Genomic DNA, 26,466 nt, shown 5'->3' with positions numbered 1-26,466 from the left:
TATACCTATCCAATTTTACTTTAAATGACAATACCGAACCTGCCTCTACCATTTCTACTAGAAACTCGTTCCACACAGTTACCACTCTGAGTAAAGAAGTTCCCCCTCGTGTTACCCCTAAACTTTTGCCCCCTAACTCTCAACTCATGTCCTCTTGTTTGAATCTCCCCTACTCTCAATGGAAAAAGCCTATCCAAGTCAACTCTATCTATCCCCCTCATAATTTTAAATACCTCTATCAAGTCCCCTCTCAACCTTCTACCCTCCAAAGAATAAAGACCTAACTTGTTCAACCTTTCTCTGTAACTTAGGTGCTGAAACCCAGGTAACATTTTATTAAATCTTCTCTGTACTCTCTCTTCAGGGAACTATGCACCATTATTCCTAGATCACTCTGTTCTACTGCATTCTTCAATGCCCTACCATTTACCGAGTATATCCTATTTTGATTAGTCCTACCAAAATGAGGCACCTCACACTTAGCAGCATTAAACTCCACCTGCCATCTTTCAGCCCACTCTTCTAATTGGCCTAAATCTCTCTGCAAACTTTGAAAACCTACTACATTATCCACAATGACCAGGAGGTTGATAAGTTCTTGATTAGTACAGGTGTCAAAGATCACAGGGAGAAGGCAGAAGAATGGGGTTGAGAGGATTAATAATGGAATGGTGCAGATTCAATGGACCAAATGACCTAATTCTGTTCCTATGTCTTATGGTTTTATGGCCTTCCATGGTGTTTACCTCCTTTCCATAGGTTAGTTGAGATAAGTGGTTGTCCCTGTGGTTCCTGGTCAGAGGGGCTTCAGACAAGCCCATGAGAGAACCTGAGAAACAGAGAGGTCTGCTATAAAGCAGAGGTGACGTCACTGGCATGGCATATGTGTAGTGTAAACAACAGCTATATTTGGGCCAAATGGCTAATGTCTGTAGTGTACACTCCATGTAATTCCATCTTTGTAAATTCAGGATTAAATTCAACAGCCAGACTGAGAAAAGAGCTGAGCAGTTGCCGAAGCAAACAAACAAGAAATGCTGTGGAAAAATCAGTCAGTCTTTCCAGCGTTAAACCCTGCACATGTTTCTCATTTAATCCAGTGAATCAAAATGACTCATGACCAAGCAGCAATTTGTGCAGGCAGGAGGATGTGAGGAAATATCTCCCTCAGGGAGGCCTCTCGCTGCCTACTGTAATTGGGAGAAAGTCGCAAAACCCAAAACAGAACAGAGAAGAGACCCCAACAGGAGCTTTTAAGGACAGCACTGACGCTGTCTCTAATTTCGCTGGGGGTGAGGTGGGAGGAGGAGGGTGCAAGCGACTTGAGACCCACACCACGAGGTTCAGGAACACCTACAACCATCAGGTAGCCTGGACCTGTGTGGATGACTTCGCTAGCCTCTTTAATTAACTGACTACACACCTTATAGACTCACTTTTAGGGTCTCTGCCTTTGTTATGCATGATTTTTCATGGATTCTTTTGTCTATTTTTATTTTGCTGTGGGTTCCTGCAAGAAAATGAATTTCAAGGTTCTGAAGTCCTGTCCTCTCTGCTTCCTGGTCTCCTCCACACTAGCCATTCTCGACACTGCCATGTTACACTCTATGGTGAGTACTCCAACATAAAACCTCTGGCTTCCAGAGGCCCTGACCTCTGAGTAACGTACAACAAAGTGTGGCTGGAGGGTGCTTCCAAAAACAAGGCAATGCTAAAATTGGCACAAACAAAGTAAGCAGAGCCTTCAGAAGCCACATATTGGTCTCGAAACAAGGAAGCTGGGAGACACACTGACCCCAGACAAACTGTGTGGCACGTTCACACCCTCGGGAATAGAAACCCTTGCAGATGAAAATCCTCAGATACACAGACAATCAGCAGTAAAAAAATGCACAAGTGCAGAGCTGTGGAAAAGTCTCACACACAGTCCCACACATACACAAATACAGTGTCACACACCGTCTCACTCAAATACAAATACAGTCTCACACATACACAAATAGTCTGACAGACAGTCCCACACATACACAAATAGTCTCACACACAGTCCCACTCATTTACAAATACAGTCTCACACATTGTCCCACACATACAAATAGACTCACACATATAGTCCCAAATACAATTTCATACACAGTCTCGTACATTTACAAATACAGTTTCATATATAGTCCCACACATACAGTCACAAATACCGTCTCATTCACAGTCTCACACAGTCTCATACATAGTCCCACACATAAACGTTCATAAATACCATCTCATACACAATCTGGTATGTATACAGTGACAAATACATTCTCACACATATACAGTCACAAATACAATCTCATACATATAGTGACAAATAAAATCTGATACCCAGTCTTAAATATTTACAGTCACAAGTACAGTCTCATACATATACAGTTACAAATACCATCTCATATCAAAGCAAAATAAACCAACCCTCAGGAATCCAAAGAAACAAAATTCCTTTAAAATGGAGCTGTCAAGAAATACAGGCTTGACCACATCCTCAAAAATGAAAGCATCAGAAGCATAGAACCTCAGAAAAACACCAAGCCACAGTGTTGTTAGAGCCCCCACAGGTTTTCACATCACTGTCCCATCCATAGCAGCCCTGTGAGCCTCAGTGCTTATATAAACTCCGTTTCCTGAACCGCTGAAACACCAGAGGGGGAGTGAATGCTGCACGGGGTTGAATTCAATTAATCAATCAAATAAAAAAAGCTGTACTGATAATTACCTCGTCGTTTCTGTAAAAGCTTTTTCCTTCCCTGGTTGATAGATCGTCCCAGACAATCTCAGATTATGTCTGCACGTCTTCGAACTCTGACTCACTGCTTCGGAGAGCTTGAGTCACTTCATCTTTAACCAGATGAGAGTGTACAGCATTCTAAACATAAGTGGGGATATCACTTGTAACAGAGTTTAAAATTAGAAGAAGGCACAGGGCACTTTGCTGTGTTCAGGTCACTGAATAATGGGGTTAAGCTCAAACCACTCACTGTTTCCTAAAGATGTCCTTCCGTGTTCATTTCCACTTGCTTGTTCCTTGAGGAATTTACTAACAAGATCTGATGCCTAGTCTCAGGATCAGAATCCAGAGCTTTGGACACTCAACTTTGCCTTCTGATTTCCACACAGTACATCCTTGTGAACGTGGCCATCTTTCCCCAGAAGGCCAGAGATCCCAATGGACGGATGTTGAGTCAGCAGGCTCTGAGGCAAAGACCAGTGATCCCTGTGGTCAGTGACTGAGATGGACAAGCGCAGATGACTGCTGCTTCTGTGCACGTGACCTCCGTCAACATCAGGGTGGGTTGATGCTCGGTTCAGCCATTGGCGTTGATGAGTCCCTTGGTCGGCAAGTGTCAGGATTGGAGTTCCGGGTGGTTGAAGCCCAAAGGTCGAAGATCGAAGTCCGCGAAAGATGACGAATCCTGAAGGTAACCTGTCTGGAAGTTGAAGGTCTGATGTCTGTATATCTACAAGTTCACACCAGGGATAAACCCCAAGTTGGACAGTCCTGGGATCAGAAGCCCCCATGAGCCCAAATGGGTGGAAGGAAGAAAAGCTTGTTTTGCTGCTGTTGTTTTATTGCTGTAGTTGTGTTGCTGTTTCTTGTGTTGTTCAGCTGGACATTGTGGCCATGCTATGTTTACACAGGAATGTGCAGTGACACTTGCGGGCTGGGCTGTCCCCACCACATCCTTAGATTGTGTTATTTGTTAAAGCCGATGATGTACTTCACTGTATGCTTTGATATACATGTGATGAATAAATGAATTTGAATCTTTTCAATGTCTTCTCTACTTGAAGACTGCTGCAATGTTGGGCATCTTTGCCTCAGGGAACGTTGTTGGATTGGAGACATTTTTCCTTCTGCAAGATGCCAAAAATGCATCATAAGCATCAAAATGTTGAGCGTTCTTCCTTCGCAGAAACTCACAGTCCATGTTTTACTGCTCTACGGCAACACGCTAGGAATGTACACTTTAAATTCCAGATTCTTGGTGGGGGGGGGGGGGGAGTCTGTTATTCTTTCCTTGTGAACCTTTAAAAAATGCTAACTCCAACTCTTGGAAGCGCAGTCCCCCAGAGAAACACTTCTAAATTCAGACCCTGAGAAATGCAGTGTATAACCTCAGAGACTCACCCAGCTCTGGAACATGAGAATAGAGGGTGCATTCCCTCACTGAGGGTATCTCCAAGTAAATCTGTAATGACCATCATTGAGATTTAGTCCAGCAAGTAATCCCATTAGTGTCATAAATAGACAATAGGTGCAGAAGTAGACCATTCGGCCTACATAAATGATCCTCTTACAATGCCTACACTTTCTTGAAGCCTTGGAAATGAAAATAAAGAGGTGAATGCAGTTTCAATCTTAACATTTATGAAAAATTTGGATAGATACATGGATGGGAAGGGAATACAGGGCTAAGGTCCAACTGCAGATCAATGGGACAAGGCAGATCACAGTCTAGCCCAGACTGGAGGGGCTGAAGGGCCTGTTTCTGTTTTGTAGTGTTCTATGCAATATTACAGTTCAAATTCTAAAACAATGCTAAATCAGTAATTTCGTTCTACTGCTCCATGTTTCCTAAAAAACTTCAGTGATATAAATTCTTACAGCCTTCTTGAGATTCAGATTCAGATGTGTCACACGTACTTTGAATCATAGAGTGAAATGCTCCATTTGTGTAATCAACCCACACAACCCAGGGATGTGCTGGGGACAGCCGCAAGTGTTGCCACACACTTGGTGCCAACACGGCATTCCCACAATGCTTGGCAGAGCAAAATCATAGAGGAATTTATCTATGTAAATCTGTCACTCTATAGTAGATGCAATTTAAAAAGGGTCAGCCCATTGAGCCCACCTTTAAAATCTACATTCTTGATATGTTGCTGTAAAGCAGTAAAACATGGGTTGCATGCATCAAGCATGAAAGAAGGCTCAATACTTAGATGCCTATTGTGTATTTGTGGGCATCTTGCAGAATAAAATATGTCTCCAATCTAATAACGTAGGTACAAATAGACACCCTGCCTGAATGTCCTACCACCCCCATCCACCTCACTCCCCAACTCACAGACACTCTCATCCTTCACTGGTCACTTGTCATCTTTTATTACTGCTGTTTTGCACATTTAAACAACTGCCTGTTTATTATAATAGTACCAGCAACATTATACTATCTCACATAAAGATGCACCTAGCTTTTATGACAACCAGTCAATCTTTACGCATGTCACTCAGGGATGTGCTAATTTTATTTTGTGACTATAAGTGCTGGACCGTAACTACATGTTCTGTATTTTGTACTTTGGCTCTAGAGGAACAATACTTCGTTTAGCTGTATACATATGAATGGATGAATGTTAATACATTTGAACTTCAATCTGCACCGTTAAGCAACCAACTACACTGACCCCATTTTATTCTCCCTCTATTAACTCCCTCTAGATTCTGCCCCTCACCTATACACAAGGGGTAATTTACAGTGGCCAATCATTCTACCAGTCCAAGCATGTTTCAGATGTGGGGGCTTTCATGGTCACAAGGATAACAAGGAAACTCCACACGGACAGCAGCCAGGGTCAGGATTCAACCTGGGTCAGATCTGAACCCGAGTCACTGGAGTCGTGAAGCACAGACCCACAAAGCTGCTTATCAAATGATGCTAGTAGAGTGATCCCATCAGTTGCACACCTCATTAGCTCTGGAATCATTCTCACGATGGAGAGGCTTGAGAGTTCCAAGATCCGAGAGACTTGAAGTCTAGCCACTTGGCACTTAGCTTCAGGTAGGGTCACCCATGATGGAAAGGGTCAAAGGGGAGGTTCCCAAAAAAAAACCGATCCAACCAAGACCTAAACGGTGGAGCTTGCAGAAGATGATGACACATCTCAATGGCAGTGAAGCTGGAGGAAAGCTTCAGCAGTGAAGGGTCCCAGTCATCTTGGATTCCATTCCACTAGACTCTGACCCCAGTCTGTCAAGGACCTGTGGTGGCTGCTCATGTTAAACAAAGTCATACACTTTGGTGTTCTCCATTAAGGGAATCCATCCTAACAACCCGGATTAAGTCTCATGGTGATCACCAAGTGGTGAATGGGGCAGGATCGTGATCCTGAATCAGCCTCTACAGCCACCTGAAGACCCACCAATAGACAACCCCTTAGGAGAACATCATACTCAACTCGAGTGATATCAGTACTACTATTAGTCCTGGAAATAATTCTCTCTTAATGCCCATCCAATACCCTCTCTAATAATAATAATACTTTATTGATCCCAGGTGGGAAATTCCTTTGTTTCAGCAGCAACATTTAAAAACACACTTAGCAGTGAGCAGACTTAACTAATAATAATGCACAAAATAATAATACTCAATAATAATGTACCAAATAATAAAACAGTGTCTATTGTACTATGATGTGTGTTCTCCTGTCACACAGAGATGCCTGTTGTATATGCTTATTGCATTTGGTAGGAAAGATTTCTGTAATGATCCTCGTGACAGTGGAGCTGAATGAGTCTGTTTGAAAGGGGTGCTTCGCTGTTTATTTAGTGGGTCATGGAGAGGATGTGCCGGATTGTCCGTAACGGATAACGGTTTGTTTAGTGACCTCCTCTCCACCACTAACTCAAAAGAGTCCGGGTTGTAGCCAAGGACGGATCCAGCTTTTTTGATGAGTTTATTTATTCTTTTTTCATCACCAGCACCGAGGCTGCTCCCCCGAAATAAAGCCGCAAGGAAGACTGCACTCGCTACAACAGACTGGTAAAAGATCTCCAACATCCTGCTGCACACATTGGGATCTCAGCTTCCTTAGAAAATAGAGTCTGCTCATCCCCTTCTTGATGTTGGGTTTCCAGTCAAGTCTATTGTCGAGGTGAACACCCAAGTATTTGTACTCCTCCGCCACCACAACCTCTTCTGGCAGAACATATACGGGACTCATCGAAAAACCTCTGATGGACTTTTTCCATCATTCTTAAATTTAGAAATAAGTTTTGTATTAGTACAGCACCTTTCCTCTCTTCCTAAAGCACTATGTACCTCATCAAAGATCAGCTTTATTCACCATATGCACATATGCATATGTATTAGGAATTTACTGTGGTGTGTTGGTGTGACATGCAACTAAAAACATTCAACAATTATAAAAATAAACTATTATATAAAATAAAGTTAGAGGTTCAAGATACAAAGTATTCTTGAAATATGGTCATTGTTCACCATTCATTTCATCTCAGCCTCTGCTCACGCTTCCTGTGGACAACTGACCGCTAAGTTCAGGAACAGTTATTATCCCTCAACCATCCAGCTCTTGAACCAAAGGGGACAATTTCACTCACCCCATCACTGAACTGTTCCCACAACCTATGGACTCACTTTCAAGGACACTTCATGCCATGTTCTCGATATTTCTTTATTATTATTGTTTCATTCCTTTTGTATTTGCACAGTTTGTTGTCTTTTACACACTGGTTGAACATCCAGGTTGGTGCAGTCCTTCATTGATTCTATTATTGTTATTATTGTATTATGGACTTATTGAAAATGAATCTCAGGATTGTATATGGTGACATATATGTGCTTTGATAATAAATTTACTTTGAACTTATATCTCCATCCTGATCTTTAAACCATTGGCTGATGGGAAAGCAGTCCCTCGATTCACTCTAGTTACGCCAGTCAAGATTTATCTCTCTGTCAAATCTTCTCTTACCCTGAGGACTTCTACCATTTGGTTTGAATAGTACTGCAGATGGGGGGAGGAGGACCACTAAGCTGGACAGGGAGGTTAGAAAGCTTCTGCGGAGACCTTGAATGCTAAAGTGGCCAAGAGACACCCACAGTCCTGGGGCTTGTTCCAAGACTCTTCACAGAGCAGAGGATTTGCATGAATAAGATTTTTGGAAAGCTGTTATCACAGTACTGCTTGTGATTTTGTCCAGTCAGTCTTGGTGGTAATGATATTAAACCAGTTCTAATGGATTACTTTTGCAGTGAAGTATTCTGGATGCCCGGAGGTTGGGAAAGCATTGTGGAAGTCCCTGTTCTTTCTTTGTATGACAGGAAGGATCTTGTGGATTGCAAACGGAACTGAACAAGGAAGGATGGAGTGTCTTAGCCTGAAACATTGACTGTTTATTTCTCTCCGCAGATGCTGCCTGACCTGCTGATTTCTTCCAATGTTCTGTGTGTTGCTGAGGAAGGAATTTACAACAGAAACAGACTGACATACTGTAACTTCTGGTTCCATGAATTCCAGTGGCCTGAGCTTTAGTAATGAGGGAGAAATAGACTATAGGACCATAAGATATAGGAGCAGAATTAGGCCATTTGGTCCACTGAGTCTGCTCTGCCATTCAACCACAACTGATTTATTTTCCTGATTCTCTTCTCTTTATAACTCGTACCAATCAAGAACCTTTCAATTTCTACTTTACATATACAGTAACCCTTGACTTGGCCCTCACAGTGGTCAGGGGCAATGAGTTTCAGAGATTGCCCACCCTTCTGGCTGAAGAAGTTCCTCCATATCTCAGTCCATAAGACATAAGAGCAGAATTAGGCCATTTGGCCAATCAAGTCTGCTCCGTCATTCCATCAGGACTGATATATTATCTCACTTAATCCTCTTACTTTGCCTTCACCCCACAATCCTTGATGCTCTTTCTGATCAAAAATCTATCAACCTCTGCTTTAAGTATATCCAGTGACTGGGCCTGCACAGCTGTCAGTGGCAATGAATTCCACAGACTTAACACCCACCTGACTGAAGAAATTCCTCCTCATCTCAGTCCTTGCTACGAAAATTATTTTAAATTTTATCTGTGTTCTTTTCTGATTCAGTTCAGGGATTATTCACGTATGCATTTGCCAAGAAAGGGAGGCACTGTGCACGTGTTAAACCACAAGAAAACACTTTATTTGAACTAGCACAAATGCAACATGGAAAGAAAAACAAATGTTTACAGTAGTAGCTGTATAGAAATCAAAACAACACTTATCGTGCATGGTAGCATAGTGGCTAGCACAACTCTTTACAGTCCCAGCCACCCAGGTTCAATTCCCGCTGTTGCCTGTAAGGTATTTATGTGTTCTCCCTGTGATTGCATGGGTTTCCTCTGGGTGCTCCAGTTTCCTCCCGAAGTACAAATACGTACTGGTTAGTAGGTTAATTGGTCTTTGTAAATTATCCCACGATTAGGCTGGATTAGACTGCTGAACAGTGTGGCTTGAAGGGTCAGAAGATTCTAGGCACTACCACTGGCCATGACCTGGCCTGAGACACAACTCTCTCCCCTGCACCAAGAAGGTGCCCTGTTTTATAGCCTTCAAGACCCCCTACACTAGCTATTTTCCATCGACTGGTGGTACCAGCTGCTCAACTTTATCTTTTACAACCTCCAGCCCAGACAAATATGCTTTTCACCATTTTTCATTTGCTGCAGGCTTATACTTCCTTGACCTTCCCAAAACATTGCTGTAGACTGGTATTCTTGTACTTTCTCAAAACAATCTCAAGTGAACATCATTTTGTTGTACAGGCTTCCATTTTATTTCAGCATCTACCAAGGAGGAATTACATTTAACTCTTTCCTTACAGTCCTCAGGGACAGTACCCTCAGATCCTGGACTCTGCTATTGATAGGAATATCCTCCCCTTGTCTATTCAGACCTTTCAGTATTCTGTAGGTTTCAATAAGATTCCTTCTCAATTCTTCTGAACTCTATCAAGCACAGACCGAGAGACATGAAGCATCCCTCATACATTAGCTTTCCATCCCCAAAATCATTCTTATGAACATCCTCTGGACCCTCTCCAATGCCAGCTTATATTTTCTTATCAGAAGGTGCAAAATTACTCAAAATTTTCCAGCGCAGTCTGACCAATGCCTTATAAAGCCTCAGCATTACATCCTTCTTTTATATATGTAATCTGGTCCTCGAGAAATGAATGCTAGCATTGCATTTGCCTCCCTTTCTATCAATTCAACCTGCAAATTAACCTTAAATCAGTCCGGAACTAGGACTCCCAAGTCCCTTTACTTGCTTGTTTATTTATTTAGAATGTAAAAATTCCCTTACAAACAGGCAGGAATTGAACCCGGGTCACTGGTGCTGTAACAGCGTTACTGATTTCTGAATTCACTCCCAATTTAGAATGACTGTGGTGTTTCCTCTGGGATTTACTATAGCAGTAATGCGCGTTGCTGCTCTGACTCACTGGCATTGCATCTAGTGGGAGTGGATGTAGCGCAGGGGGTTTTGAACTTATTATAGGAAATGACCAGGACATTTGTAAGCCAGTGCCCAGTTCTGTACCTGCTTTTGAAGCACCAGTTATTATTGACTGAATAGAATTCATTTGACACTTTCCTCTGTACAGAATGTACAGTGAGGCCCATGAGTGTAATCAGATGAACAGCCAGGAGAACAGGGCGGAAAGGAGGGGTCTGGTACTCAAGGATCCATTTCCTGTTTCACATCCCCTGAGACACCATCAACACTGTGGCTTAAAAACAAATTTTCCAAAAATGTTATTTTTAAAACCAAATCCCGTGCTTTCACGAGAAGCTCTTGGAACAAGAACCAAGAACAGAGCACGTCTCACTTGTAGGGGAACACTGCTATGAAAGGGCACATTTCTGCAAGTCTAATCTCATGATCTTTCCTCCCCAACTGACCCACCCCCATGAAGCATTTTTTCCTTCTTCATTTAACAAGCAAAATGCACACAAAATTTGCTGCATTGCCTGGATTTTTCTCCTGAGTTTGTTGTTCTTTCACTCCTGGAGGATCCATGCCTTGGTCAATACAGAGCTCTGGCTCAGAAAGGGTGAGCAGTTGCAAGTTCCTGGGTGTCAACATCTCTGAAGATCTATGCTGGGCCCAACATATTAATGCAGCTACAAAGAAGGCATGCCAGTTGCTATATCTCATTAGGAGTTTGAGGAGGTTTGGTATGCCACAAAGACTTCAGCAAATTTCTACAGATGTATTGTGAAGAGCATTTTAACTGGTTGCATCACCACCTGGTATGGAGGGGGCTACGACATAGGATCAGAAAAAGCTGCAGACAGTTGCAAACTCAGCCGGCTCCATCATGGGCACTCACCTCCCCAGTAGTGAGGCCACCCTTCAAAGACGATGCCTCAAGAAGGTGACTTCCATCATCATCCAGTATATGCCCTCTTCTCATTGCTACCATCAAGGAGCCTGAAGACATACACTCAACATTTGAGAAACAGCTTCTCCCCATGAATATTACCTCATTATGTTTTTGCTCTCTTTTTGCACAACTTACTTAATTTAACTTTATATATATATATTTCTTATTGTAATTTATAGTTTAAAAATTATGTATTGCAATGTACTGCAGCTATAACAAATATCACAACCTGTGCTAGTGATTCTGAATTCCCCTGCTGTGCAAAAGTCTATTAAATATATTTAACGTTAGCATCTGCTGCTTCCCTGGGCTGAAAATTACACAGATTTATTACTGTGAAAAACAGTTTCTCTTCATCTCATTCTTCTGAATTCCAGTGGGGGGAAGGGGGAACTCATCAAAGCCTACTGAATATTGAAAGGCCAAGATAGAGTGGACATGGAGAAGATGTTTTTAACAATGGGGGAGTCTAGAACTAGAGCACAGCCTCTGAATTCAATTTAGAACAGAGATGAGGAGGCACTTCTTTAGTCACAGGGTGGTGAATCTGTGGAATACAAAGTATGGGCCAAGTCACCGGGTCTATTTAAAGCAGAGATTGATAGGTTCTTGATTAGTAAGAATGCCAAAGGTTACAGGAGGAAAGCAGGAGAATGGTGTTGAGAGGGATAATAAATCAGCTATGACTGAATGGCAGAGCAGACTCAATGGGCTAACTAGCCCAATTCTGCTCTGTCTAATGGTCTCAGAGGCCTTTTAGCCCAATCTGCTGACCAAACTAGCAGAGCTAGTGCCAACTGCCCGCATTTGACACATATCCCTCTAAACGTTTCCTATCGCCATACTTGTCATGTGTAACTACACTATGCTTGAACAAGGGAAACTACAATGGGATGAATGAGGAGTTGGCTAATGTGGATTGGGAGCATAGGCTATTTGGCAGGACAGTTGAGGAACAGAGGAATACTTTCAAAGAGATTTTTTACAAAAGTATATTCCTGTCAAAAGTAAGGACAGTAAGTGTGGGGAGAGCCAGCCATGGATAACTAAGGAAATAAAAGACAGTATCACATTAAAAGCTCATGTGTACAAAGTCGCAAAGAGTAGTGGGAGACTGGAGGATTGGGAAAACTTTAAAAAGCAACAGAGAACAACTAAACAAGAATTAAGAAAGTGAAGATAGAGTATGAAAGTAAATTAGCACAAAATATAAAAACAGATAGCAAAAGCTTTTATAAATATATAAAGCGGAAGAGGGTGGCTAAAGTCAATGTAGGTCCCTTGGAAGACGAGAAGGGGAAATTGATATTGGGTGATAAGGAAATGGCTGAGGCATTGAACAACTATTTTGTGTCGGCCTTCACAGTGGAGGACACATCTAATATGCCAAAGAAGGATGTTATGGATGAAATGGGAGGTGAGGACCTCCATAAAATCACTGTCACTAAAGAGATAGTGATGGGCAAACTAGAGGGTCTGAAGATTGATAAGGCCCCTGGACCTGATGGGATGCAACCAGGGTCCTGAAGGAAATGGCGGAGGTTAAAGTAGATGCGTTGGTAATCATTTATCAAAACTCTCTAGACTCTGGGGAGGTCCTGGTGGATTGGAAGACAGCAAATGTCACACCACTTTTTAATAAAGGATGTAGGCAAAAGATGGGCAACTAAAGGCCAGTTAGCTTAATGTCTGTAGTCGGGAAAATGCTTGAAGGTGTCAGTAAGGAAGAAGTAGCAAAACATTTAGAAAGGAGTGGTTCCATTAGACAGACACAGCATAATTTCAGAAAGGACAGGTCCTGTTTGACAAACTTACTGGAATTCTTTGAGGACATAATGAGTGCAGTGGGTAGAGGGGAACAGGTGGATGTCATATACTTGGATTTCCAGAAGGCGTTTGATAAGGTGCTGCACAACAGACTTATAAATAAGATATGGATGCATGGAGTCAGAGGAAGTGTACTGGCATGGAGAGTGAATTGGTTAACCAACAGAAGGCAGAGAGTTGGTATAAATGGGTGTTTCTCCGGTTGGCAGTTAGTGGTGAGTGGGGTGCCTCAGGGGTCGGTGCTGGGCCTGCAGCTGTTTACCATTTACATTGATGATTTGGAAGAGGGGTCTGAATGTAGTGTAACAAAATTTGCTGATGACACTAAACTGAGTGGAAAAGCAAATTGTACAGAGGATGTGGGGAGTCTGCAGAGGGATATAGATAGGTTAAGTGAGTGGGCCAATGTATGGCAGATGGAATACAATGTTGACAAATGTGAGATCATCCACTTTGGAAGGAATAATAGAAGAGCAGATTATTATTTAAATAGTGAAAGATTGCAGGATGCTGTTGTGCAGAGGGACTTGGGAGTGCTTGTTCATGAATCGCAAAAAGTTGGCTTGCAGGTACAACAGGTTATTAAGAAGGCAATCAGAATGTTGGCCTTCATTGCTAGAGGGATTGAATTCAAGAGCAGGGAGGTCATGCTGCAACTATACTGGGTACAGGTGAGGCTGCACCTGGAGTGCAGTTCTGGACTCTATACTTGAGGAAGGATATACTGGCTTTGGAGGCTGAGCAGAGGAGGTTCGCCAGGTTGATTCCAGGGATGGAGTGGTTAACCTATGAGGAGGGATTGAGTCGCCTGGGATGACACTCTCTGGAGTTCAGAAGAATGAGAGGGGATCTTATAGAGACATACCAAATTTTGAAAGGGATAGTTAAGATAGAAGTAGGAAAGTTGTTTCCATTGGTAGGTGAGACTAGAACTAGGGGACATTGCCTCAAGATTCAAGGGAGAATATTTAGGTTGGAGATGAGGAGAAACTGTTTTTCCCAGAGAGTGGTGAATCTGTGGAATTCTCTGCCCAGGGAAGCAGTTGAGGCTTCCTCACTAAATATATTTAAGAAACAGTTGGATAGGTTTTTACATAGTAAGGGAATTAAGGGTTATGGGGAAAAGAACATTTCCTATGTTCAACTACTATCCTGAACTTGTCGCTTGTTTGCTTTTTACCAGTTCTCTTGAAATAACATTTACCCGTGGACATTCAGATCCCAGTGTTGGTCACTCTACAACTAACTTTCCGTAATGGCAAATAGATTGTAGCTCCTTACTGCTATTGATGTCATAAGTTTACCAGGAAACTACAGTAAGTAAAATTAGTCATGTAGTCATTTACAAATTAGACATCATGAATCACAGATCTTGTGATAAATATATGGAAGAAAAACCCCTGGAAGCTTTCTTTCATCATCACTTCAGCCAGAGGTCTCTCACTGCAACATCACAGCACATCACAGGGAGAGTGGGGAGTTAGTATAAGTGAGGGAGTGGGAAAGATAGTCTTTCCCCTTCTCTCAACTTACCTCCTTTCCTCTCTCTTCATTGTCCTCCTTGTCTCTCACTATTTCCTTTTCCATTCCACTCTTTCCTTCTCTCCTCATTCTGCTCTCCCCTTACGTCCTCCTTCTTTCCCTCTCAAAATCAAAGTAAACTTGCTATCAAAGCACATACATGTTACCGTATACCATCTTGAGATTCAATTTACTGCAGGCATTTACAGGAAAATAAAATAAAGAAACAATAGAACTTATGAAAAACTATACAAAAGCAAAGATGGGCAAACAACTATAAACAGAAGACATTTTTCAGATGGTCGAAATCCAGAGCAACACACACAAAATTCTGGAGGAACTCAGCAGATCAGGCAGCTTCTATGAATGAACAGTTAACATTTTGGACTGAGCCCTTTTATGAGGATAAACAACCATTATGCAGAAGAAGACAAACTGCAAATAAAAAGAATTATACTGGTAACAAAGAGACTTGAAAGCAAATCTGTAAATTGTGGAATCAGTTCAGACTCCTCTCCACCTCTCCCTCCTGTCTCTTTCCTCCCCTCTTTCCCGCCTTCTCTATCCATTCTTCCTTTCCTTCCCCTATCTCACTCCTTATCTCCAGAATGGTATCTGTGTCATGGAAAATTCTCAGTAATGCAAACATAGCTTGGTCTCGTAAAGGTTTCAGCAAATACCGAGAGATGATCCTTATCTCGGTTGAAATTGCCTGATTCACATAATTTGATGGATCTATAATGACTGGTGGTTAGAACCTCGTCACTATTCCACTCAGCTGGGTAATCACTCTGCACTCCCAGGATCCAAAGACCCTGGTCAACCAATATCAATCTCTCACCTGCACTGATGTAATCAACCTGGGACATCCAGGAAAACAAACCAATTAGAAGTAATCCTTTGTGAAAACCCAGTCGCTTAAGAACTGAGCCCTGACACAGACAGACAGTCAGTCTCAAAGGGTTGGAAAATGAACCCTTCAGACAGCTGGTCTGGGGTCACCAGAAAATATTGTTCATCCTTAACAAAGATAAATAAAAGACACTTTAAAATTACATTTAAAGCCCAAATATAAGGTAACACACACAAAATGTTGGAGGAACTCAGCAGGTCAGGCAGTCTCTATGGAGACGAATAAACAGTTTGGCAAATAGTACCACAGCATTAAGGCCAGGACCAACAGGCTCCGGGATAGCTTCTTGCACCAGGCCATCAGATTTATCAATACACATTGATCTGATTGCATATCACTCTATACATTGTATCTGACTGTACATACATGTATACAAAACAATTCTGCATACAACCTTAGTGTCTGGGCAATATCCTCCCACATTTCCATTCCTGATCGCTTGCGCATTGCAACAGAGTCAAAACATAAAGATTTTTACTCCCTCATGTTGTGAGATGAATGTAAGAAATAAAATTAATTCTAATTCTAATTCTACTGTTGCCTTCCTGTCAGCTTGAACCAGTCTGGCCATTCTCCTCTGCCCTCTCTCATTAACAAGGTGTTTTTGCCCACAATCAGTTCACTGCTTGTTACGTTTTATAACTCCAAAAGAAAAACAAGGAGGAGCTGCGGATAACTCATGTCTAACTTCGCTTTTACTCTAAGTAAGGTGCGCATATGACATGGTGCTGTAGTGACATATGCCATTCCAATACTTACACATATAGCCCGTATTGAATTATATAATCAAAGAATGCTTCATCAACAATATATTCACAAAATTCCTCAAATATTACTAAAATATCAAATACAGTACACTCCTCACTGCTTAGCTATAAGCTCCAACTCAATAATGCCTCTCAATGTGTGTGTGTATATATATATATATATATATATATGTATGTGTAATGTGCAGGTGTGTATACATACATACATATACACACATACATATATATATATACACACACAAACATACACACACATCTACAGTGCTGTGCAAAATTCATAGGCACCCAAGATTTTAAAAATGGATGTTTATTTTTGTCCTCTCTATTTGTGTGTCAGTTAGAAAAGAGCAAATTTAGGTTTCTAAACATTTATTTTCCAAAAAATAGAATGTTAGTGTTTTTTGTATTTCATTGAAGGAAGTAATTAAGTTATAGACCACTTTTCAAATAAAAACTTGATTATTTTATAGGCATATAACACAGTGCATGATTAAACAAAGGTAACAAACAGGTGCTAATGAACAATGATATAATGAATTAAATGAACTAAACTGATTAATTGAAACAGTAATGGGTGTAGAAGGAATCAAACTGGGCAAAGGACAGCCAAAATAAAAGGGGAGGGTGTGACAGATGTGACAGTTTAACCTTCCAATCATCAATTCTGACACCTCGGCAAGAGTGACCATAGCAACAAGATACCTGAATCAGCAAGGTCTCACCTAAGTAAAAATGTTGCAGCAGACAGGAGTTTCAAGATGTGCTGTCCAAGCTCTTCTGAAGAGCACAAAGCCTAATCAGAAAATCACAACCTGTGTGATTGGTGATAATATCTCCTTCTCACTGATTATCAGCACTGGTGCACATCAGGGGTGTGTGCTTAGCCCACTGCTCTATTCTCTCTATACCCATGACTGTGTGGCTAGGTATAGCTCAAATACCACCTATAAATTTGCTGATGATGAAACCATTGTTGGTAGAATCTCAGGTGGTGATGAGAGGGCGTACAGGAGTGAGATATGCCAACTAGTGGAATGGTGTGACAGCAACAACCAGGCACTCAACTTCATTAAAATGAAAGAGCTGATTGTGGATTTCCAGAAGGGTAAGATAAAGGAACACATACCAATTCTCATACATGTATCAGAAGTGGAGAGAGTGAGCAACTTCAAGTTCCTGGGTGTCAGGATCTCTGAGGACCTAACCTGGTCCTAACATATTGATGCAGTTATAAAGAAGGCAAGACAGGGACTATAGGAGTTTGAAGAGATTTGGTGTGTCAACAAAAACACTCAAACTTTTATAGATGCATTGTGGAGAGCATTCTGACAGGCTGCATCACTGTCTGGTATGGGGGGACTACTGCACAGGACTGAAAAAAGCTGCAGAGGGTTGTAAATCGAGTCAGCTCCATCTTGGGTACTAGCCCACAAAATACCCGGGACATCTTCAAGGAGCAGTGTCTCAGAAAGGCAGCGTCCTGTATTAAGGACCTCCAGTACCCAGGGCATGCCCTTTTCTCACTGTTACCATTGGGTAGGAGGTACAGAAGCCTGAAGGCACACACTCAGCAATCAGGAACAGCTTCTTCCCCTCTGTCATCCGATTCCTAAATGGACATTGAACCCTTGGACACTACCTCACTTTTTTATATATATGATTTCTGTTTTTGCATGATTTTTAATCTATTCAATATACAAATACTTAGCTACTGCTAAGTTAACAAATTTCACGGACATGCCGCTGATAATAAACCTGATTCTGAGAAATGGACAAGATCGAAGACCAATAACACAGTAGTCAGCCATGGAATCTGAGTGCAGCAGACGAAAGAAACAGCAAACAGATGTCCCTTCTAAATAAAAAGTCGTCTAGCACTCCTATCAGCTCTGAACTCACAGAAACCACTGGAACTCAAGGTCTGGAGAAGTCTTGTCAGAAGTGGTTTTCATGGAGAAGTTGCCGCCAAAAAGCCATTCCTCCGTCATGGAAACAAAGCCAACAGACTCAACTACACACTAAAATATAAGGACTGGGGCGCTAAACAATAGTAGCATGTGCTCTGGTCTGATGAGTCAAAATTTGAAATTTTTGGCTCAAACAGGAGTTTGTCTGTAGAAGAACTGGAGAGTGCTACATAGATGAGTATTTCCAGCCAAAAGTAAAGCACAGTGGAGGTTCCCTGCAGGCTTGGGGTTGTATTTTTGAAAAGAGTTGGTGATCTGGTCAGAATTAATGGAATCCTCATTGCTGAGAAGAACAAGCAGATTCTCATCCATCATGCAGTACCATCAGGGAGGCAGCTGATCGGTCCAAATTCCATTCTGCAGCAGAACAACGACCCCAAACACGCGGCCAAGGTCATAAAGAACCATCTTCAATAAAAAGAAGAACAAGGAGTTCTGTAACAAATAGTATGGCCTCCACCGAACCCTGATCTCAACATCATCGAGGCTGTCTGGGATTGCCTGGAGAAACAGATGCAAGTGAAACAGTCAAGTCTGCAGAAGAACTGCGGCATCTTCTCCAAGATGCTTGGAACAACCTACCAGTCGATTTTCTTATAATACTGCACGACAGCAAACCCAAGAGATTTTATTCAGTTTTAAAGTCAAAGGGTAGTCACAAGAAATATTGATTTGATTTAGTTTTCTTACTGCTCACTGCTCTTTACAGTAATTGTTTTGATACTTGGAAACGTTTCATTTCGTTATACTGCCTGACAGAACTTTTTTTTACATGTGCCTAAGACATTTGAACTGTATTATTTCTTTTCTCTAGTTTCCCTTTGGATAATCTCTGCTGTAATGGGGAGATGTTTGATTTGCATTAGGGAGAATTTGTCAAGAGGGGTGTCCTCTTTTGTAAGTTATTCAGGTAATTCCTTTTCCAAGGATAAGTGGGACAATCAATCAGCATTTCCATAATTAGCTGTCCTCTTGAATTTGATATTGTAGCTGTGTTCTCCAAGAAACAGAGCCCATCTCTGCATTTGTGCTGGTGCTGTTAGTGGAACGCCCTTCTCTGGATTGAAAATGCACACTAATGGTTGATGATCAGTAGTGAGAGTAAACTCTCTTCTATACAAGTGCCAGTCGAAAAGTTTTACACCCCAAACCAGACTCGACCTGTTGTCAATCTGTGTGTAACTTTTGTCTGCAGCAGTAAGGGAACATGATGCAAAGGTGTACATTTCCATCACTCATAATGTGACATGATTGCATCAATACTGTATGGCAAGGCATTACAGGCTCGCTTCATTGGACAATGTGGATCATAATGTGTGAGTGCACTGTCTGACGTCACCATTTCCTTTACCTATTTGAAAGCCACCCCACTCCATTTTGTCCATTACCATTTCTTCCCAATCTGTAGCAATGGGTACAAGGGGTGGGGCACAGTAGCCCGGTTTGGCAGGAACCTGTTATAGTAATTGACAATTCCTAAAAAGGGCCACAACTATTACACATCCTTTGGCCTCAGGGCATCCACCACTACTTGAATTTCCTCAGCACACTTGTGCAAATACTTGTGCATCAATGGTGTGACCACTGTAAGTGATGCTTGGGTTAAAGAATTCCACAACATTTGTTGTGTCATGCTCTGAGCCCATAATCATTTTAACACTGTCTTGAGATTTTGGAGATGTTCCTTGTCATCCTTCTTGGTAATAATGATCTCATCCAGGTAACACCAAGTGCCTGGACAGCCTTGCAACATCTAGTCCACAGCTTTCTGCCAGAGTGCAGATGCACGTGTTACTCCCAAGATAAGCCTTTTACAGTGATAAAGCCCCTTGTGAGTGCTTATGGTTCGAAACACTTATTTCATCTCCATCTGTAGGTAGGCCTAAGCTAAGACCACTTTTCTGAAGTGTTTCCCCCCAGAAAGGTTTGCAAAGATATCATCTATCCTGGGCAGAGGGTATTGATCTACTTTCAATACTGGTTGATGGTGACTTTAAATTCATCATAAATCCTACAGACCCATTCCTATTGGCTACTGGGAGCACTGGCGTTGCCCATGGGCTCCATTCAACCTTGAAACGGATTATTTCAGCCTCCATGCCATCTAGCTCTTTGGCCACTTTATCACTGATGGTGTAAGGAACTGGATGGGCTTTGTAAAGCTTGGGGGTGGCATTTTTATATAACAGCATTTTACCCATGAAATAGTTGAGATTTCCAGTGCCATCCTTGAACACTGCTATGGCATCATTTAGTACCTTTTTTAATTTGTATTCACTTGACTCTGTTGCAGGGTATGTGGCTTGTGAATGGTGGATGGATCTCCAATCGAGCTGATAGTTGTTTCAGCCACCTTTGCCCCCACAATGCTGGCCCTGCTGTTTTTACCACTGACCAGCATAGTGTGGTTTTTTGGTTGCTGTATTTCACAGTTACAAATCTCATTTTCAGAGCAGTTACCTTCTCTGCAGTACAAGTTCTTAGTTGCATTTTTGGTGTCATTCACTTCTGGTGTAAGCCAGATTGCTTGCCTATTAGTTTTCACATTGTAATTCTCAAGCCTACCCAGTCCAGAGTCACTCTCATTCTTATCAGATTTTTTATCAGCAGTATGCAGATTACTGCTCTCTTTGGAACTGCAAGCTGACTTTTTATCTTTATCTCTTCCCTGTGCGGTCCATTTTCTGTCTGCATGACACGCTCTTTGTACGTGTCCTACTTTGTTGCATTTTTTGCAAGTTTCGCCTTTAAACCTGCATTGGTCTGGTGTATGAGAGCCTCTGCCACTATGATAACACAATTTGTTTGGCAGGCTGTTTTCTGTTTTGACACTGCAATTTTGTTGATGTTCACTTTCATTCCTGAATGCAACTCAATTGCATCTGTCTACTGTTTCCACTGACACAGCTATTTCAACTGTTCTTTTAAATGTAAGTTGTGCTTCAATTAGGCGTAATTTTTGAATGCTTTCTTGTAAGGTTCCACAAACTAAATGATCTCTCAGAGCATCATTGAACTGAAAATCCTGAGACAACTTCTTCAATTCAACCATGTATGCTGAAATGGGCAGAATATTCCTTACGATTCTGCTTATGAAACTTAAAGCATTGAGTAATCAACAATGGTTTCAATTCTAAATGCTTCTGCATTACTTTCACAATATCAGCAAAGCTCACTTTGTTCGGTTTGGTAGGAGTAGGCAAATATCTAAGTAAACTATATGCTCGTCTACCTACTACACTCAACAAAACTGGTACTCACTTCTTATTGTCTGTTCCATTTACTGTAAAATACTGCTCAATTCATTCAATATACAATATCCAGTTATCTCTTCTGTAATAGAGTGTGTCTACCTTTCCAATGTAACCACCCATTTCTGATTTTTCTTATGATTTCTATTTATGACTCACTATTTATAAACCTGTGAATTTTGATCATTATCTGCCATTTTAGAATTTAAAAACTTGACCATTTCTGTCCCTTCCCAAAGAAGCACATGTCGCACTGCTTTTTTTCCAACATGAACGTATCACTGCGCTTTATTTTAACACAAACATCTCAGTGCACTTCAACAGGTAGATAGTCATCTTGAGTTCATTTAAAAATTCCTCATAGCTACTGTTATGTTTTGTATCTCAGAAAGAATTGAAAGAAAAACAAGGGAGAGCTGGGGATTACTTGAGTCTAACTTAATTTTTACTTCAAACAAGGCACGTATGTACGATGTGGTGGCATAACGATGTATGGTTTTCATGTACTTTGACACTGCTCACTGGATGTTTTCTGTTTCTTGCACCATTCTCTGTAAACTCTAGAGACTACTGTGCATGAAAATCCTAGGAGATCAATAGTTTTTGAGGTACCAGCTCGAATGGCACCAACAATCACTCCACAGTCAATGTCACTTAGATCACATTTCTTTCCCATTCTGATGTTTGGGCTGAACAACAACTGAACCTCTTGACCATGTCTGCATGCTTTTATGCACTGAGGTGCTGCCACATGATTGGCTGATTAAATATTTACATTAATGAGCAGGTGTACAGGTGTACATAATAAAGTGGCCACCAAATGTTTACTTCAATGTACATTTGATAAATAAATGAGAATGTTGGAGGTAGCTTTTTTTTAAAAAACAGGGTGGAATGCACGTGATGTATGTCCATCGCGTGGTTTCATCTTCAAAGATAGTACCATAGGGGACTTAAGTTAGAGCAAGGCCATTCAACCCCTCTAAGTTGTTCCACCATTCATAGTAGCATACTGGTTGGCACAATGCTATTAAAGTGCCAGTGACCCAGGTTCAATTCCCACCACAGTCTTAAGCAGTATGTATATTCTCCCTGTGACTGCATGGGTTTCTTCTGCATGTTCCAGTTACCTTCCACATTTTAAAGATGTACCAATTAGGAGGTTACTTAGTCACTTGTGTGTAACCAGGCTCAAAGGTCTGTCACACACACAAAATGCTGGTGGAACACAGTGGGCTGCATCTACAGGAAGAAGTACAGCTGACGTTTCGGGCCGAGACTCCTTGTCAGGACTAACACAGGTCTGTTATTGTTTTGTATATTTACATAAAATAAAAAAATAGGTAACAACCAAAGTTTTACCTTATTGCTATTATGTTTACCCACATCCCTTGATTATCTTTCTATCTAAAAATCTAATCATCTCTGTTTTAATTATGGCACACTCTCATCTTGCAGTGGTCACTTGGCATCTTTTATTGCCGCTGTTTCACATATTCATAACACTGCTTGTTTTATTATAATAGTCTCAGTACATTATTCTGTCTCACATAAACACACACTTTGCACTTTCAAATCTCTTACTATCTTTTCTTTCAGTTAGTCCTGACGAAGGGTCTCAGCCCTGATGCACCATCAATAACTCACACTGAGACATAAGGCGAGATATCGGCTTTTATTGACTGGAAGAAGGAACCAGGAGTGAGTGTCCATCATACTATGTCCTGGAGACTGAGGCCGAGCGTCAGGCCTCAGATCGCCTTTATACAGGGGCCTGTGGGAGGAGCCACAGGAGCAGTCAGCAGAGGGCGTGTCCAGACAGGCACATAGTTCACCACAAGCCCGAAACATCGACTGTGCTTCTTCGTATAGATGCTGCCTGGCCTGCTGCATTCCACCAGCATTTTGTGAGTGTTCTTTCCACTTTATGTCAACCTGTCAGTCTTCAGGCCATGCCACTCAGGGACTTGTGCTAATATTGTTTTGTGATTGTATGTGCTGAACCATAACCACATGTACTGTGTTTTGCACCATGGCCTTGGAGGGACAATGTTTCATTTAGCTGTATACATGTGTATGGAAATAATGACAATAAGCTTGAACTTGAACTTGGGATATCCTCAGTGACAGAAGACACTGACCATTCGCTGCCCTTGGATAAGAGACGTCTCCTTGTCCCACTTCAAATGGCCACCCACTTATTTTGATTGTGCTGGTTCTATGCGAATCAGCCAGGATGGGATAGAGTAGACGTGGAGAGGATGTTTCCATTTGAAGGAGAGTCTACGATATGAAGGCACAGACTCAGAAATAAAGGAAATCCCATTAAAACTAAGATGAGGAGGAATTTCTCATCTGCTATACAAGATTATAAAGCAAGCAGGCTTTTTCCATTGTGGTTGATTGAAACTAGAACTAGAGGTCATAAGGGTGAAAGGTGAAATATTTAAGGGGAAATTTATTCACTCAGAGGGTGGTGCGAGTATGGAATGAGCTGCGGGTGGAAGTGGTGGATGAGGGCTCAATTTCAACATTTAAATAAGTTTAAAGTACAGGGATGGGAGAGCAGTGGAGGGCTCTGGTCCAGGTTCAGGTCTAGGCAGAATAACAATACAGCACAGACTAGATGGGCCAAAGGGTCTGTTTCTGTGCTATAGTCGTCTATGATTCCATGACTCTATAATGGGCCAATGGCCTAATTCTGCTCCTCTGCAGTATGGTCTCATTTCAATAAGGCACTGAACTTTAGAGAATAAAATCCCTGTTTGCAGTTTATCCTTATTGGACAATTTGGTGAACCTTTGCTATGCTTCCTAAGTCACAAAGGAACATTGATGCATCCAATGCTGCTTTATTGGTTACAATTGTTTCTTCTCTAGCACCAGAGAACTAACGCCTACAGATTGTAAAACTGAATGAGGATCTTCTATTTTGAGTTCTATTATGAATCACAGATGGTAAGGCTCAGGGGAGGCCTGAGTCTGGCCTCTGGTGACAAATTGCTCTGAACTCTCCACTATTATTCACCCATTTACTTCCTCTTTTTCACATTGCATTCTGGGAGTATAGGCCATTGGGCAACGAGCAGAGAGCTCAGCATACATATGATCAGAGTTAATTTGGAGATGAACACAGTCACATCCAGCAGCAGATGATAAAATTGTGTATCTTAGAATGAAGAGGGAGACTGCAGATGCTGGAAATCAAGAGGAACGCTCCAAATGCGGGAGAAACTCAGCAGGTCTGGCAGCATCTATGGAGGGAAAGGGAGAGCTGACTTCTTGCTTTGACACCCTTTGCAGCCCTGATGAATTCTCTGCCCAGGGAAGCAGTGGAGGCTACCTCATTAAATATAATTATTTCAGACACAGTTCAATTTTTTTTTTCAAAGCAGGGGAATTTAGGGGAAAAGGCAGGTAGGTAGAACCAAGTTCACGGCCAAATCAGCCATGATCTTATTGAATGGCAGAGCAGGCTCGAAAGGAAAGATGACCTATCCCTGCTCCTATTAGTTATGTTCTTATGTTTTGACCTGAAACATCAACTGGTCATTTCCCTCCGTAGATACTACCCGAGCACCCCCTCACACACAGTAGAATTTCTTTCACTCTCTCTCTCTACCCATCCAGAACTCCTGTCCTTCTGGCCATGCTTTCTTCTCGCTGCTACTATTCGGCAGGAGACACGTGAGTATTAGGTTCCACACCACCAAGTTCAGGAACAGTTAATACCCTTCCACTGTCAGGCTCCTGAACCAGCATGGATAATTTAATTCACCTCAACTCTGAACTGATTCCACAACCTATAAGCTCACTTTCAAGGACTCAACAACTCATGTTCTCAGTCATTTATTTACGTTTGTATTTATTCATCTATCTATTTATTTATTTATGTTTGCACAGTTTGTCTTCTCTTTCACATTGGTTGTTTGCCTGCACTTTTCTTCCCCCTTCCTTTCCAATCCTGATGAAGGGTCTCAACCCGAAGCATTGGTTGTTTATTCCTCTCCATTGACGATGCCTGACCTGCTGAGTTCCTCTGGCATTTTGTGTGTGTTGTTCACAGTTTCCAGCATCTGCAGAATCTCATGTGTTTCTGCTTTCAACGTTAGGCTGTAATTATAATGGGAAATCTTCCTTCCCGTGGTAAAGCCAAAGGCTCTGCCCCCGTAGCTTAATTAAAAGTGTGGCATAGACACCCTGCTGGGGAGGGTGAGCTGCAAACTTCAGCGATGAAAATAACCAAAATACACTTCCTTAGTAGACAGTTGATTTTGCAGAACAGGGAACTCCAAGAACTCAGGTGCATATATAAATGCTGCTAGTGGGCACATTGCAGGATGCAGGGGTATATGCTGAAGCTCAGTGCAGCCACTCCAAGGGCTTTATGAGGAAGGACCACAATCTCGTGCAGGGGTGGCAAACCTTTCTGAGAGCATATCCAAATTGGCGATAATCTAACAAATTCTCTTGTGTGTCATGATAATTTTGAACAGAGATTATCATTGATTAATGAATTAGTAACAATAATTATGGACTTATAAGGTAAAAGGATGGGCTTTGTTGATTATTTATATGTATTCATTGTTTTACTATTAATAAAAGTATAACAGAGACAGATTGAAATAAATGAAGCATTTTAGAGAACCCATTCAAAAATTATTAATATTAATCTTTTGAAATAACACCATTTCTAGATAGTGTTGTTATTGTAACTATTTACTGCTATTTATACCAGGTAGTGAGGATTTCAAAATGTGTTCCCACAACCATCGAGCTGGCGACAAGCCAACGTGAAATGGTTCCTGTGAAAACATCTCACTGCTTTCGGGTTGTAAAAAAAAACATTCACTGATTCACTTGGCTGTGAAGGCAATCATGATGTACGTATCTTTTTATTATGGGTGGGATTTAAAGAGTCGAGGGGTGGCACTGCCTGCTGTGTGCCAACAAAATGTTTGCATGTGCCAGAGGTTTTCCACCATGGACCAAAGCGAAGGAGTTGGGAACCAGAGGGAG

At 41.6% G+C, this 26,466-nt stretch overlaps 1 protein-coding gene and 1 long non-coding RNA gene across 8 annotated transcripts in view; one reads left to right on the top strand and one right to left on the bottom strand.

Moving 5' to 3' along the window:
- Positions 1-26,466, bottom strand: part of kank2 (KN motif and ankyrin repeat domains 2) — a 223,291-nt gene that overhangs the window by 146,516 nt on the left and 50,309 nt on the right. The gene's annotated exons all lie outside the window — the stretch shown is intronic.
- LOC132406365 (uncharacterized) lies at positions 1,452-7,602 on the top strand. The gene is made up of 3 exons (XR_009516146.1): positions 1,452-1,610; positions 3,151-3,452; positions 6,737-7,602. It is a non-coding gene; the product is annotated as an uncharacterized LOC132406365 (long non-coding RNA).

This window comes from Hypanus sabinus, chromosome 16 (genome assembly GCF_030144855.1).
Source record: "Hypanus sabinus isolate sHypSab1 chromosome 16, sHypSab1.hap1, whole genome shotgun sequence".
Classification (NCBI taxonomy): Eukaryota; Metazoa; Chordata; class Chondrichthyes; order Myliobatiformes; family Dasyatidae; genus Hypanus; species Hypanus sabinus.
This window is presented reverse-complemented; position numbering and strand designations above follow the sequence as displayed.